The sequence below is a fragment of the Mustela nigripes genome, chromosome 3 (genome assembly GCF_022355385.1).
Source record: "Mustela nigripes isolate SB6536 chromosome 3, MUSNIG.SB6536, whole genome shotgun sequence".
Lineage (NCBI taxonomy): Eukaryota > Metazoa > Chordata > Mammalia > Carnivora > Mustelidae > Mustela > Mustela nigripes.
In genome coordinates this window covers 144,129,952-144,144,092 of record NC_081559.1, presented here as the reverse complement: position 1 = coordinate 144,144,092, position 14,141 = coordinate 144,129,952, and the positions used below count along the sequence as shown (strand labels likewise).

Sequence of the window (14,141 nt, the reverse complement as noted above, 5' to 3'; positions counted from 1 at the left end):
TCTTCTAATTTTATAGTGACTTATTCTACTTATTTTGCTGTTCATGTGTTGCATGTCCATGTGCTCTGTAAAATCCATAAACTTCTTTAAGGTCCATTTTCTCTAGTGTTCTTTATATCGTTCTTAATGCAGATGTATCAGCAACCTTGTAAGTATTTTATGAGGAGAAGGAGGAAGAATCAAGAATCTAGGTTGGGGGAGGGTGAATGAATCTTCTGAAAAGGGTCCACAAAGCAAATGCTCCTCACAGGAACAGTGGAGAGCGTTCATATTCCTAAGTGGCCAGCTGTAGTAGAGTTAAGCACCAAAATATGCTAATATTGTGTAAAGATAATTTTAAAAGTTGTGTGTGGGTAGTGAGTTGTGAGTCATATACTGAAAGAGGCTTAGCTTTTTCTTTTTTGTATTATATAAATAATTGGATTCACATTTCAGAAAAGTGCCCAAAATAGAGCAACTAGGATTAAAACCTTTAAAAAAAATACATTAATTTTTTTTCTTATAAGCTGACACTAGCTTCTATCTATATAGTATATCAAAACCAAATTTTTTTTTAAAATCTCTGTTATACAGGTGCGAAATGTAATGCAGGTAAGACACAGGTTATGCCCTTCAAGGCCCTGAATAATTGTGGCCAACCTTGGACAAGAGAGTGGAATTTTTTTTTAAAAAGTGAAGTCAACTCCTGAGCTACACAGAGAATACCTGTAGGCACACACACTCTTCTCAGCCTCTGTGACCACGGAAAACCACAGGGGAGATGATGTGAACAGAGAGCCTCTCTCTCTAGCCTCTGGCAGTGAGTAATTCTTCTACCCAATATAACTTTATGAAGGTCACCTCCCATCTTCTGCTTTTGAGTCGAGGCAGAAAGAGAAATATTTTGTAGGCTCAGTATGAGAAAGATTCAGCTCTTTGTGTTTAATTTTGCCTCTTCCTTTTCAAAACGTTACATTGGGACTGCAGTTGCCAAGACCATCATGTGTCAAGTATTGTCACTATCTAGGGAACTACTGTTAGGTACTTCCAGAATGCTATTGCCTAAGAGTGAAAATCAGAAAGTATAAGAATATGGAGGGTAAGACTTTTCTTCTATAGATAAGACAGGTTGTAATTGAATGCCTAAGAAAACTGCAACCATCCACGTCTTATCAGGGTGACTGCCTCATTCCCCGATCTACCTGTAAAGCCATTGAGACAAAGTGAAAAATCATGATGAGGGTAACAAGGCCAGGCCAGGACAAAAGGCCAAGGAGGGAACGTCAAGGATGAGAGGGGGCGGTTCTGAGGTCCCTGTTTATTATGCCCTGTTGAAACAAACAAAACAAGTCAAAATTGCTAGCAGACTGCAGAATCTAGGTGGTAGGAAAGATCAAACCAACCTCCCCAAACAGAAGAGTTGGTAGTGTTTCTTCTGCTCTCATCAGGAGAAAGTCATTTACTGTACCAGACAGTGTGTCCATGTCCTGGAGAATAAGTGTCCTCTGTTCCAGTGAAGTCAGAGATACCTCATCTGGTTTTTTTTTAGCCCTTGGTCTGGACGAAATGTCTCATAAGACGGGCCAGTTTCCCTTTGCAATGGGTCCATACTCAATAAGTGGCCCTCTGATTTCTAATTTTACCACCTATTTAAGGTAGGAATGGATAGGAATAGCAAGATCTCAAACATGTGTGTATCTTTTATTATTAACTAATACATTTGCATTTTGTTTTATATCTCAAGCTTTTATGACTGTTGAGGTTAATAGCTACACCTAATAATTGAGTCAGTCAAAGTTCATTTTCAAAGTCAAATTTCTTGGACATGCCTTGACATATCTGGACTAAAACCTAAAACACATGATGAAAGCAGAATAAGCCAAATAAGTTGGCCAGCGAGCTTTTCTCTATTATTACTTTATGCCATACTACTGTAACTCCCACAATAGGAAGAAGATTGTTGTGATAGATAAAACAATTTTTTGCACTTTATGACTGAAGACAAAGAATAAGTAGATGCTACAGGTGACAGAGGCAGTAACGCTGTTTCAACTCCAAGCATCTGGCTTTTGAAAACTTTTCCATGAGAGTTAAAAATTTTTCAAGTTGTATGCATGTCCAATATCATTTAACATAGCTAAAGATTGTTATACAATATTGAGGAAAGCAACCAATCCTTAAATTACGTGTCCTATTCTGCTTTAGGCACTGTGTACAATGTCTTGAAATCCTAACTGAACAAGGCATACAAATAAATAACTAAAATAATCAGTGATGGATTGTGAGATCGTGTACAAGGCATAGTGATGACAAAGGGCAGAGACGTCCCTGCTCTTTGGGCTAAGACAACTCCCTCAGCCATGTTTTAAAAGAAATGCCATGTATTGCTCTCTTGGCCAAGGAGAAGAAAGGGAATTCCAGGTAGAGAAAATGGCTGGGAAGCAACGCCTGGAAAGTACGGAACAGATTGTTTTCTATAGCACGTTGCTGGAATATTATCCAGGCAATGGGAAGAGGTAGAAGGCATCCCCGTTAATGGCTTAATCTAGTGGGTGTTGGAGAGGTTGTTGGTGACACTGAAAATAGGGAAACAACATGACACTGAGAAAAGTATAGCTGTCCTGACAAAAAGGCAAAGGTGAGCAGCAGAGAGGAAGACCAGCGAAGAGTGTAGGTCCTAAGTTAAGGCAGTTGTAATGAGGCTGAAAAGGAAAAGGCAGGTTTGAGAATGGTTTGGCAGCTAGTATCAGTAGGGCTTTGTGACAGATTGTGTTTGGGGGCGAGAGAGGGAGGAACTAGCATAACGCCCAAATTACTGGCTTTGGAACATAGGGATGTTTTATTTTATCTTTCTCTAAACCATTATACATTATTCATTGTGAGATGGAAGATGGGCCTGTGTAGTGAAACATCATTCATCATCATTCCGACTAAGGGAATCCCTAGATTAGAAATCAACCACACCTACTCCCATCCAGGCTTTTCCTGTCCATTTTGTGCTTTTCTCAGGAAGCTATGAGGTCTGGCTCCAGGGGAAAAACAAAAACAAAAAACACATATAAGGGCGCCTGGGTGGCTCAGTGGGTTGGGCCGCTGCCTTCGGCTCGGGTCATGATCTCAGGGTCCTGGGATCGAGTCCCGCGTCGGGCTCTCTGCTCGGCAGGGAGCCTGCTTCCGTGTCTCTCTCTCTCTGCCTGCCTCTCCGACTACTTGTGGTTTCTCTCTGTCAAATAAATAAATAAAATCTTAAAAAAAAAAAAAAAAAACACATATAACTAAAACAGACCTATTGTCCTAGAGAAAGAAATATGAAAGCCAGAAGATACAATTAAACAGATTTGGAATGCTTAGAACTAAGTGTCCGTGGCTTTATCACAGACTGTTGCTGTGCTGTGCGTATACAGCTCTGCCTGGTTTTCATTAAGCAGAGACAGTGGCTTTCAAAGGCAAAATGTAAAAACTTAATCAAGTTACAATCAAGTTACAAGATAACCAGAGACTTGTGTTTAAAGGTTTAGATGTATATTAAACAAATTCCATCTTGACTTTTCCTACTGGATAAAAATAATGATGCAAATATATGTTATTCTAAATATGTATTGCATTCTCATATTAAAGATGTTAGAGGGTTAAAAAGTTTACAGGACTGTTATTTCTCAGAATTTACTTGGAGTGTCCTTATGCTCCGTATCTTGCCTCTGTGTGGCCATTAGGGAGGTACTCTGGTGTCGTGACTGGGAAGCTAAGCTCAGGAGTTAGATTGCCCCCAGTCAGACATGGGCTCTGTCACTTCTGCCTTTGGGCACTTCATCACTTGCCCCTGTTATCTTGTCACACACACACACACACACACACACACACACACACACACGAAATGAATAATATCAACATAATCTTTGGGTAGAACCCAATGCCAACATAGAAATAATAGGACTTCAAGAAATATATGATTTAGGGGCGCCTGGGTGGCTCAGTGGGTTAAAGCCTCTGCCTTCGGCTCGGGTCATGATCCCAGGGTCATGGGATCGAGCCACGTGTTGGGTTCTCTGCTCAGCAGGGAGCCTGCTTCCCTCTCCCTCTCTCTGCCTGCCTCTCTGCCTACTTGTGATCTCTGTCTGTCAAATAAATTTTTAAAAATCTTAAAAAAAAAAGAAAAGAAAAAGAAATATATGATCTAATTCAGTGGTTCTCGAAAGTTATTATGCATTAGAAACACCTGGAGGGCTTGTTAAGACACAGTTTGCTGGGCACACATCCACAGTGTTCTAATTCACTAGGTCTCGGGTGGGGATCAAGTATTTGTAGATCTAACAAGTTCCAGGGGATGGTCTGGGGCCCGTACTTTGAGAAATATTGATGTAATTGAAAAGGGAGTTCTTCAGAAAAAAGGAAGAGAGACATAATAGTATGTAGAAAGCGTGAGTAGGCAGGCTTTCACGATTTTGTTTAGGAAGCTAGACGAGATACTGGGAAATCCAGTGGCTGATGAACCATTTGTTTAAGTGAGAATCACTAACTTTGTTTTATTACTAGGATGACCTTGAGTTTCTACCATTGTAGGAATGCATCCCCAAAGAGTGCATTATCCCCACTCAGAGACACCAATTAATTCAGCTCACCTTTTCCAGTATTTCAGGGTTTTATGCTGAACCCGAACTAGACCAAACCATGAACAATTAACTTGGTATACCAACCTAATTTGTTGAACTCCAGAACTAAATTAAATCCCAGAGATGCCTGGTGGCTTAGTCAGTTGGTTAAGTGTCTGTCTTCGGCTCAGGTCATGATCCCAAAGTGCTGGGATCAAGTCCCACATGCGACTCTTTGCTTAGTGAGGAGCCTGCTTCTCCCTCTGCCTGCTGCACCCCCCCCCCACACACACACACACTTGTGCTTGTTCTCTTTCTCTCTGACAAAAAAATTATAATCTTTAAAAATAAATGAATTAGTTAATTAAATCCCAGATACCCTTATGCCCTATCCCTCAAGTGTGAGCCAAATGAAAGAGATGTTTTTTAAAAAAAAGTGAACTAGTTCAAATTAAAAACAAACCTTTTAGTTTTTTAAAACAATTGAAATCTATGATCATATTTCCTGTCATACCAATTCACTAAAAGTGAAATGAAACAAAATGCTGTTTAAGATACCCCTGTCCTGGGGCACCTGGGTGGCTCTGTGGGTTGAGCCGCTGCCTTCAGCTCAGGGCATGATCCCAGGGTCCTGGGATGGGCTCTGCTCAGCAGGGAGCCGGCTTCCTCCTCTCTCTGTGCCTGCCTCTCTTCCTGCTTGTCATCTCTCTCTGTCAAATAAATAAATAAAATCTTAAAAAAAAAAAAAAAAAGATAGCCCTATACTAAGTCACAGATAGTTGATTGAAATACTAAAATAGTCAATCCCTCTAAGAGTCTGGGTCCCAGCTAGAAAGAACATTCCACTCCTCAGGTTCAAATCAAGACACTTTAATGAAGGAACTCCTTATGGTGATGGGGGAAGGGATTTAAAGAAACAAAAAAGAGATGTTGGGAAAGAAGACTGGCAACAGCAGAAAGTCATTACCAAGGGGAGGTCTAAGAACCTGAAGAAGAACATGGCCTTTACTGAACCCAATGAGAAGAGCCGTGGAAAAGAGGCGGTCAGGCAGAAGATTTCGTCCTGGGGAAGGCCCCATCCCCTCCCCTCACCCCCACACCCCACATACACGAATGAGAATAGGGCGGCTAAATCAAGAGGGAAATGGAGAAGACGTCCCCCAGCCATTCTGTCCTCCCAGCCTCTGATCTCTTCCTGCCGCCTCCCCACTTCTGAACTGAAAATCTGGTGTCCGTGGAGCCCCAGTGACCCATCTGCAGGGGTCAGCTTCCTGGCAGGGCAGGGCAAGTGGTGGAGGCCAAATGGGGACTGACCAACACAATCTTCCTTTTTACTAAGTTAATGTTAGACGTTAGATGAAGGATTAGTAGCTGAGTTAATGTATGTAAGATTCTTAGAAAAGTCACTAGCAATGAAGCAGCATCGTACTCTGGAAGTTAGCTATTGTTGCTACAGCCGGGCACTGTTTTGTGGATGAGGAAACTAAGGCTCATGGTCTTTAATAAGCAAATTTTCCCTGGTTGGTACTAGTGACAGAGCCCATACTCAAATCCAGGTTCTCAGATTCCAATTTGGTACAAATTCTGCTATGAAACCTATCGCAACGTAGATGGGGATGTGTTGCATACCTAATTAATTTGATAATTCCTTGCTTTTAGAAAAAAAAAATCCTTATTTAGTCTCTGGACCTGAGTAACGAAATCTGAAACCAAATTAAGGCCTTATGTATAAAAATAAAATAAAGTGAACGATTATTTCCAGGACAATTGTGCACATATAATAATAGTTATAGTAATTGTAATGATGATATTAGTAGTGATAACAATAGTTGTTAAAATTTTTGAATGTTTATATTATGTCTAGTACTCTGCTATTTTTCATGTCTTGTACTAATAAAACCACTAATCTATGTCACCTTTTTTTTTTAAATTTGAGTATAGTTGACACACAATGTTATGTTAGTTTCAGGCGTGTTATGCTATGCTCTACCCAAGTGTAGCTGCATCTGTCACCATACAACGCTATTACAGTATCGGTGACTGAATTCCCTATGCTGCACCTTTTATTCTCATGACTTACTCATTCCATAACTGGAAACCTGTATCTCTCACTCCCTTTTACCTATTTTGCCCATTCCCTTCCCCCCATATCACCCATTTTTTATTTCTTGTTTTTCTTTCATTTTTTTTAAAACTTAGAAATAATCCACTTGGAGGATTTTGTAATTGGTGAGTTAAATAAATTTTACCTGACTGCTGGTCCTTGTCTGACCATTTCAAGTTTTATAAAATCACTTAAAATGTGATATATATCATTTCTCCAAAACAAAACAAAAAAAACCACACAAACCTGCCAGATAACAGTATATTTTTTGCTCACAACTATTGAAGAACGTGTTCATCCCATTATCCTGCCATGATACAAAATTAGCCCTACAGCCAGAGGCAGGAATTGGCCATGCATTCAGGATTTGATTACATGAAATAAGACATCTTGAAAATAAACATAGTTAGCTTCTTATTTGTGTCAGGTCAGCATTTTTGGTAACAGATTTTAAACCATGAGATAACCATTTACCCTCAGGTCTTTGCATTTCAGGTTTTTAGAGTTTCAGTTCAAAGAAGGTATAATCAGTAAGCTGAAAACCCCCATGTACATTTTCAGTCAGCTAAAGAAACAAAAACATTTTTTTCCTGTGGGGATGATTTCTACCCTGTCACATGATCTGTCAGTTTTTCTCTGATGATGGAGCAGTTATCAGACAAGGACACTCTAACCAGTGGCTCATCACAAAATTTCAGTTCTTTCTTGGCAGTCAAGTTTCAGAGTTGTCAGTAAGAGTCCTTGTAGCAACAGCATTGGAGATGTCTCTACTTCAAAAATCAACCACAGGAAAGAAAATAATCTTAAATGTACAGTCTGCACTTCACTCTCTACTTTGTTGTCTACTTACAGCATGGGTTGGACCAAAAGAAATTACCTAATTATTGTATAAGCTGAACCATATGGAAGTCCAATATTTGGCCAATTATTGATTTCCAAATTGCTATTTGACATCAGACAGCAATGTCATATGGTTTGTCCCAATAGTTCCAATACTGACTGAAGCAGTCCATGCCCATGGAACAGTGCCATTTCATTTACAGCCTCTTGTAAAATTCACACCATTGGTAAACATACCGCCTTTGCCCATTTGACAAATGAGGGTCACTTTTAATTTTTTTCCCCTTTTGTTGAGGATTTCAGACAAATACAAACATCCAAGAAATCTGTGCAATTGAGATTTTAAGGTGTTTCTAAAGGATTTATTTTTTTTTTTTTTAAAGATTTTACTTATTTATTTGACAGACAGAGATCACAAGCAGGCAGAGAGGCAGGCGGAGAGAGAGAGGAGGAAGCAGGCTCCCTGCTGAGCAGAGAGCCCGATGCGGGACTCGATCCCAGGACCCCGAGATCATGACCTGAGCCGAAGGCAGTGGCTTAACCCACTGAGCCACCCAGGTGCCCCTCTAAAGGATTTATACATGTAAAGTGTCTAACCAAATTTCTGGCATGTTAGGTGCTCAGAATAATTGAGTCTTTAGGTCACTAGTCTGAGTATATCTAGTGGTAGTATAGTAGCATACTGTGATACGTCTTTACTGGTTATACAATGCTATTATTACAAGCATTATTTTACTCAGAGTCAACTTCTAACACATTCATCTGACATGTCAAATCATATTCCAGGTTTAAAAGGCAGTATCGCATTATTATATAAATACTCTTCTAGTTAGCAGAGAAGTTGAAAAGAAAAGGATTTTTAATGCATTTGTATAAACTGGATGTTAGAAAATGTCATAGTTACATAGTTACATTGAGGTGATTTCTTACACACAGATGTCCTGTGGTGAACTTGAGGAATTGACTTATGTGATTAACAAGGAAGCATCACCATTTATGAAGAGTTTTGAAGAGTGAGATACTGATTTTGTAATTATGGCAGTATATTCCAATTCTCATTTATTGTCTATACCCAAATTCTTATAATTTGACAAGTTTACTAAAACCCCTGTACATTATTTTCTCTCCTTTGTGTTGCCATCCATGCTTTCAAATACAGAGGAAAACATGTGATGCCACAGGCAGATGGGTCGATGAGTCAGCTGGCCACGACAGCCGTGCACATGGCCCACAGGTGTTCCCTTGGCTTTGGTATACTTTATGGGCAGAAGTTTTTAAAGGGTCCCACACCACTTTACAAATCTATATTTTCTGCAGTTCCTTTGTACCAACCGCATCTACAGAACAGGCCCTATACTTTAGACGTTTTAACCTCCAGAGGCGAGGAAGTGTGGTGGTTTCCTCAGTAGTTTGGAGCCAAGTCGGATCCCAGGACTTGGCAGGTGTGGATTTACAATGCAGATTAGATGCAGCAGGTCTGTGGCCTGGAGCAGAAATTCACAGGGGTCCTGATGCCATTGCTCAATGGACCACACTTTACTCCAAGTAGCAAAGAATGAGACTTCTCTACTTTTTTGACCTACTCGTATCTCAGAGGTGATGAGACCAAGCTCAGACTCACCTTCTTCCTCCCAAAACCAGTCTTTCTCTTGAGTTCTTATTGATTTTCACCATTACTAATTCTCTGCCAAACCCCAGAGTAATGCCAGCTCCTCCTTTGGCCTCTCACCATCACATCCAAGTCAGTTTTGAAGTTCTGATTCTTCCTCCCTGTCTGTTAAGCCCATTCCTTACTTTTCGTTCTGTCGCTATTACTGGGCCAGACTCTAGGACCTCTCATTCCTAACTGCTCTGCCAGCTCTTCCCATCTCCACTCGGCCAACTCTGCTCCCTTCACAACTGCCATTCTAAAAAGCAGTGCTTATTTATAGTAATATTCTGCGGAAAACCATCTGGAGAGAGTCTGGAGGACCTTACCTGGACTCCAGGCCCCACCTTCTGCCCCTTTTTCCCCATCCTTTTCATCTTCTGTATATTCTTACATGCAAACCTTGTGGATTACCTGAATACGTTGGGGGCTTTCAGTTCTCCCGACTGTCCCATGTTCCTGTATTACTTTAAGTGTCATGAGCATGCTACAAGATATCATAAGCACCTAAAAGAGCCTGGTGTGAACAGCTTCATGACCCAAGTGGCATTTCATTGGGCCTCAACCTTGAGGATAATAAGGATTTCTACAAAGATAGATTAACTGTTTCTTTCTACATTTCTGTATTGTTGGGCTTACTTAATGGACATTTGTCATTAAAAAAAGAAATTCAGTAAGTCTAAATTTTTAATGAATAGATTAATAACAACAACAAAAGAGCATCCCTTGGGCTTCTGTTCCCCATTGCACAGTCAACAACCAAGCAGGTATCCCATTGCAATTATTTTTCTTGTTTCGGTTTTATACCCAACTTCTCCCCAGGAGGGAGTGTGCCTTGTTCACGCCTTGTACCTCCAGCATTGAGTGTAGTGTGGGGTACAAGACAGGCATTCAGTCAGGAGGATCCAGGGTTTAGAGCCTGAAGTTTATACAATATAGGAGCCCCTCTTTAGAAATAGAATTGGAAATTTTCTCTAAATTTTCAAAAACTTATGATCTTGAGAAAACACATTGCTAGGGCCCCTTGTAGGATCTTGGAAGGGGGCCATGCAAATGTGGGGATTGGGGACAGGGCAGTGGATCCCAAAGTTTAAACTTCTTTAACCCCATAGTATAGCCTCCTCTGCTCCGTAATTTTTTTGTGTTGCTGTTGAGTTATTATTGTTATTTTAATGAAAGAAAGATTGAGTGAATCTTACCCCCACCCAATGTACAAGTCGTCTTTTATCAAGTGTTAATTCTAAAATAGACTATGAAAGGACTCAAAGGTGCCAGGCAAAGGTCATGGACAGGAATGCAGAATGTGCCTCCACACTGGGCCCTCTTCGGGGTACTTGTCCAGCCACTCATGTTAGAGTTCCTTGTAACAAGGACAGTACTTGAAAACTTATATAAGCTGCCAGCATCGTAGAAGTCCCAGTGACACCTGCCCTTCCTTCACACTGAAATACTTAATGTAATACCAGTAGTAACCTCTTTGAAATGCTCCAGCAGTGCCTTTAGGATGAAATCCAGCATCAGTATCCAGCTTGGCAGCTCTCCTAGTCTGACCACCACGAGCTGCTTCTCCTTCAATGGTATGACACCGTCTTGGAGTGCTGGGTGTCTGACTATCAATATTGAGTGAGTCTTACTGATTCAGTTGTAATTTTCACATCTGTGACCTTTCATGTCCTCCTCTCTGAGCGTGGGGCAGGAGGCACCTGAGCGTGTTCCACTTTTAGGAAACCAACCTCCTACAAAGGGCACTTGCATTTCCTGGAATTTTTAGGAATTTCAGATACCCCTGGGATCATCATTCTTTAACAGCACAGCCTTCACTAACAAATGTTCTAATGAAGCCAGTTTTCAGACTCTGTTTGTATTTTGAAATGAAAACATTGCCTTGTAACACCACCATTCTCTAAGTCTTTCAAAATGTGTTCCAAATATTTCCTTCTAATTGGAAACTTCCCTTTGAAATCACAGACTTTGAATTCAGTTTATATATATATTTTTTATGCCTTTCAAGGGTACATTTCTCTTAGCTAGTTTTTTTTTTTTTTAAGATTTTATTTATTTATTTGACAGAGAGAGATCACAAGTAGATGGAGAGAGAGGCAGGCAGAGAGAGAGAGAGAGAGGGAAGCAGGCCCCCTGCTGAGCAGAGAGCCCGATGCGGGACTCGATCCCAGGACCCTGGGATCATGACCTGAGCCGAAGGCAGCGGCTTAATCCACTGAGCCACCCAGGCGCCCCTCTTTTAGCTAGTTTTACAAGAAGGGACACTTCTTATAAAAATATGAGACACCTTTGTAGTTTCATGTCATTAAAAATATTTCATACATATGAAATACATTTCATATGTATGTATTTTACTCAAACATTTCGGAAAAAGTTACTGAGATTCATTAATATTTGCTATTTGTGTGAGGAAGGACATCTGAAAGGTACATTGGCCAACATCTCCCTATCTAAAGCTGGTTCCCCTACCACAGCTACTCTCTTGTCACCCTATCTGCTGCATTCGTAGCACTTACACCAGACTGTTACTATCTTGCTCATATGTTTGTTTATTGTTTGTCTAGGCACCTCCTAGATGATGGGTAAATCAGTGTCAACTGTTCTTTAATGACACTGCTGGTTGCAAAGACTGTTCCATTTCCCACTAGGCCTTTAGATTCCAGGTCTACAAAATGGCTGTATGAGGGTCTGATGTATGTCAAATGATATATGAGATTCCCTAGGTTGATCCTTGTGTGCTTCTCACATCAGCTCCAAAGGGCTAAATTTATGCGAACCTTTCAGCCCCATCTTCCTCTCAGCTGCCAGCTGACTCCTTCCCTTTCCCTTCCACTGCCTGCTAATGAAATCACCCTGGTGTTCCTTGAGTGCCTCTGTTCACTTCATTTCCTCTGAATTGCTTTCCACCCCAACCCTTGCCCAGCCCATGTGGAAGGAAGAGTTGAGCCATAATTTCCCTTTTGATTAGCCAGGTAATCTTGGACAGACCTCTTGGAACCTCAGTTTCTTCATCTGTAAAATGCAGATATTAAGAGTTCCACCGTCAGTGGTGTCTCATGGTAGGACTTCAGCAAATGACAACCATCATCATCATTGTTGTTTTTATTGTTAATGTCTTTCAGGCTTCACTTCTTTGGCTTCTCTTCAGTCATTGTTTATCATTACTGATAATTTTAAAATAACTTCAGAATTATATGTATGTTTTACTCTTGAGTTAGATTTAAGCTCTTTGAAAGGAAATCTACTATTAACTGCTTGATGTACACTGCTCTGTGTGCTGTGGAACTAAAGCAATGGTTGTCTCCAATGGAATTAATCCACAACACTTGATACTGGACCTAAAGAAAATATAAAATGTACCTTCTGCTTATTTGTGGATATTCTGCTTTTGCTGCCTGGATAATACAATTTAGGTGCTTCTTCTTGATTTGTGAACTTTAAAGATAATAAAGGGAGAAACTTTTTACATGTCCACTTCCTGTATGACTCTTCCCCAATTTTTAAATCATTTACTATTTTTAATTTCAAATTGGGATTAGAGTTTCAAGACTTAATGCATGAGGATGATAAATGACCCTATGACCTAGAAACAAGGTGCCTTCAGAGAACTAAACGGGAAGCAGAGTGTCCGTAGAGTGGGTGGTAGAATTAACCCACCCTGGAGAGGATATTATATGAAGTGAAAAGGATTAGGAATAGTCAGGTTTTTTCAAGGGGCAAGCAGTATAGAGGAGTCTTAAAGCTGTTACCGAATCAATTATATTACACCCTAACAAAGAAAGAATATGTTAATTAAGAACTGGCAGGAGATGGCAGATATGAACTCCTCAAGAAAAAAAAAAGTCATTAAGATTTTGGACAGAGTTAATCAAATACTCTTTTTGGAAAGAGAGAGCCAAGAGATACTGAACTAACCACACAGAAATTTTATTTTTTCATTTTTTAAATTTATTTATTTATTAATAAGAGAGCGAGAAAGTGTGTGTGCGAGAGAAGAGAGCAGAGCAGGGGGAGAGGGAGAGGGAGAGAGAGAATTTCAAGCAGGCTCCACTGGGCCCAATACAGAGCCTGATGCAAGACTCTATCTCACCACTTTGACATCATAACCTGAGCTGACATCAAGAGTCTGATGCTTAACCGACTGAGCCACCCAGGCACCCCTGACCACGCAGGAATTACAGACACACTCAGTAGGTGGGTGAGAATGGCTTTGAAATTTACGTGGTCTACATAAATTAACCCCCTAGACCACCCTTGGCTCCCTAAGCAACCTAAGCAACCTTCTGAAGATTTATTCAGCCTCCTAACACCTCTCTCCACTGATAACTAGAATGCTCTCTAGAAAATTATCTTCCTTCCTTGGAGATTTGCATTGTGATTTAACCATAAGTTCCTTGCAGGGACAGAACCAGAATCTGTGAGGGACAGATCCAGAATTGTAAGCTTTTTTTTTTTAGAATTAGGGGGACTCTCTTTGAGAAAAAGAATACAAAATGGCAAATATGAAATTGCTGCTAGGGTAGACAAGCACAGGCAAGTGGGCCTGAAGCTTTACCTTAGCATTACAGTGAAGCTGTTGAAGATGAATCAATGCAGGTCCTGAGAGCCCATCAGCTCTTGGTGCACCACCCTGCAAAGGTGAGGGCCAGATCTGGGGAGCCCCTCAGCAGTAACCCTCTCTCTCCCATTGACCCTATAATCTTTTTTTTTTTTTTTAAGATTTCATTTATTTATTTGACAGAGAGAGAGAGACAGAACACAAACAGGAGAGTGGGAGAGGGCGAAGTAGGCTCCCCACTGAGCTGGGAGCCAGATGCAGGGCTTGATCCCAGGACCCTGGGATCATGACCGGAGCCAAAGGCAGTCGCTTAACCTAATGAGCCACCCAGGTGCCCGACCCTATAATCTTAATAATAAAAATTACCACAAAGGAGTCAAATTCCATACTGCTTCTTTTTCTTTCTTTCTTTCTTTCTCA

General features: G+C 40.6%; 1 long non-coding RNA gene across 1 annotated transcript in view; it reads right to left on the bottom strand.

Annotated features, from left to right (window-relative positions):
• Window positions 1-14,141, bottom strand: part of LOC132014113 (uncharacterized) — a 69,216-nt gene that overhangs the window by 36,161 nt on the left and 18,914 nt on the right. The window lies entirely within an intron of this gene.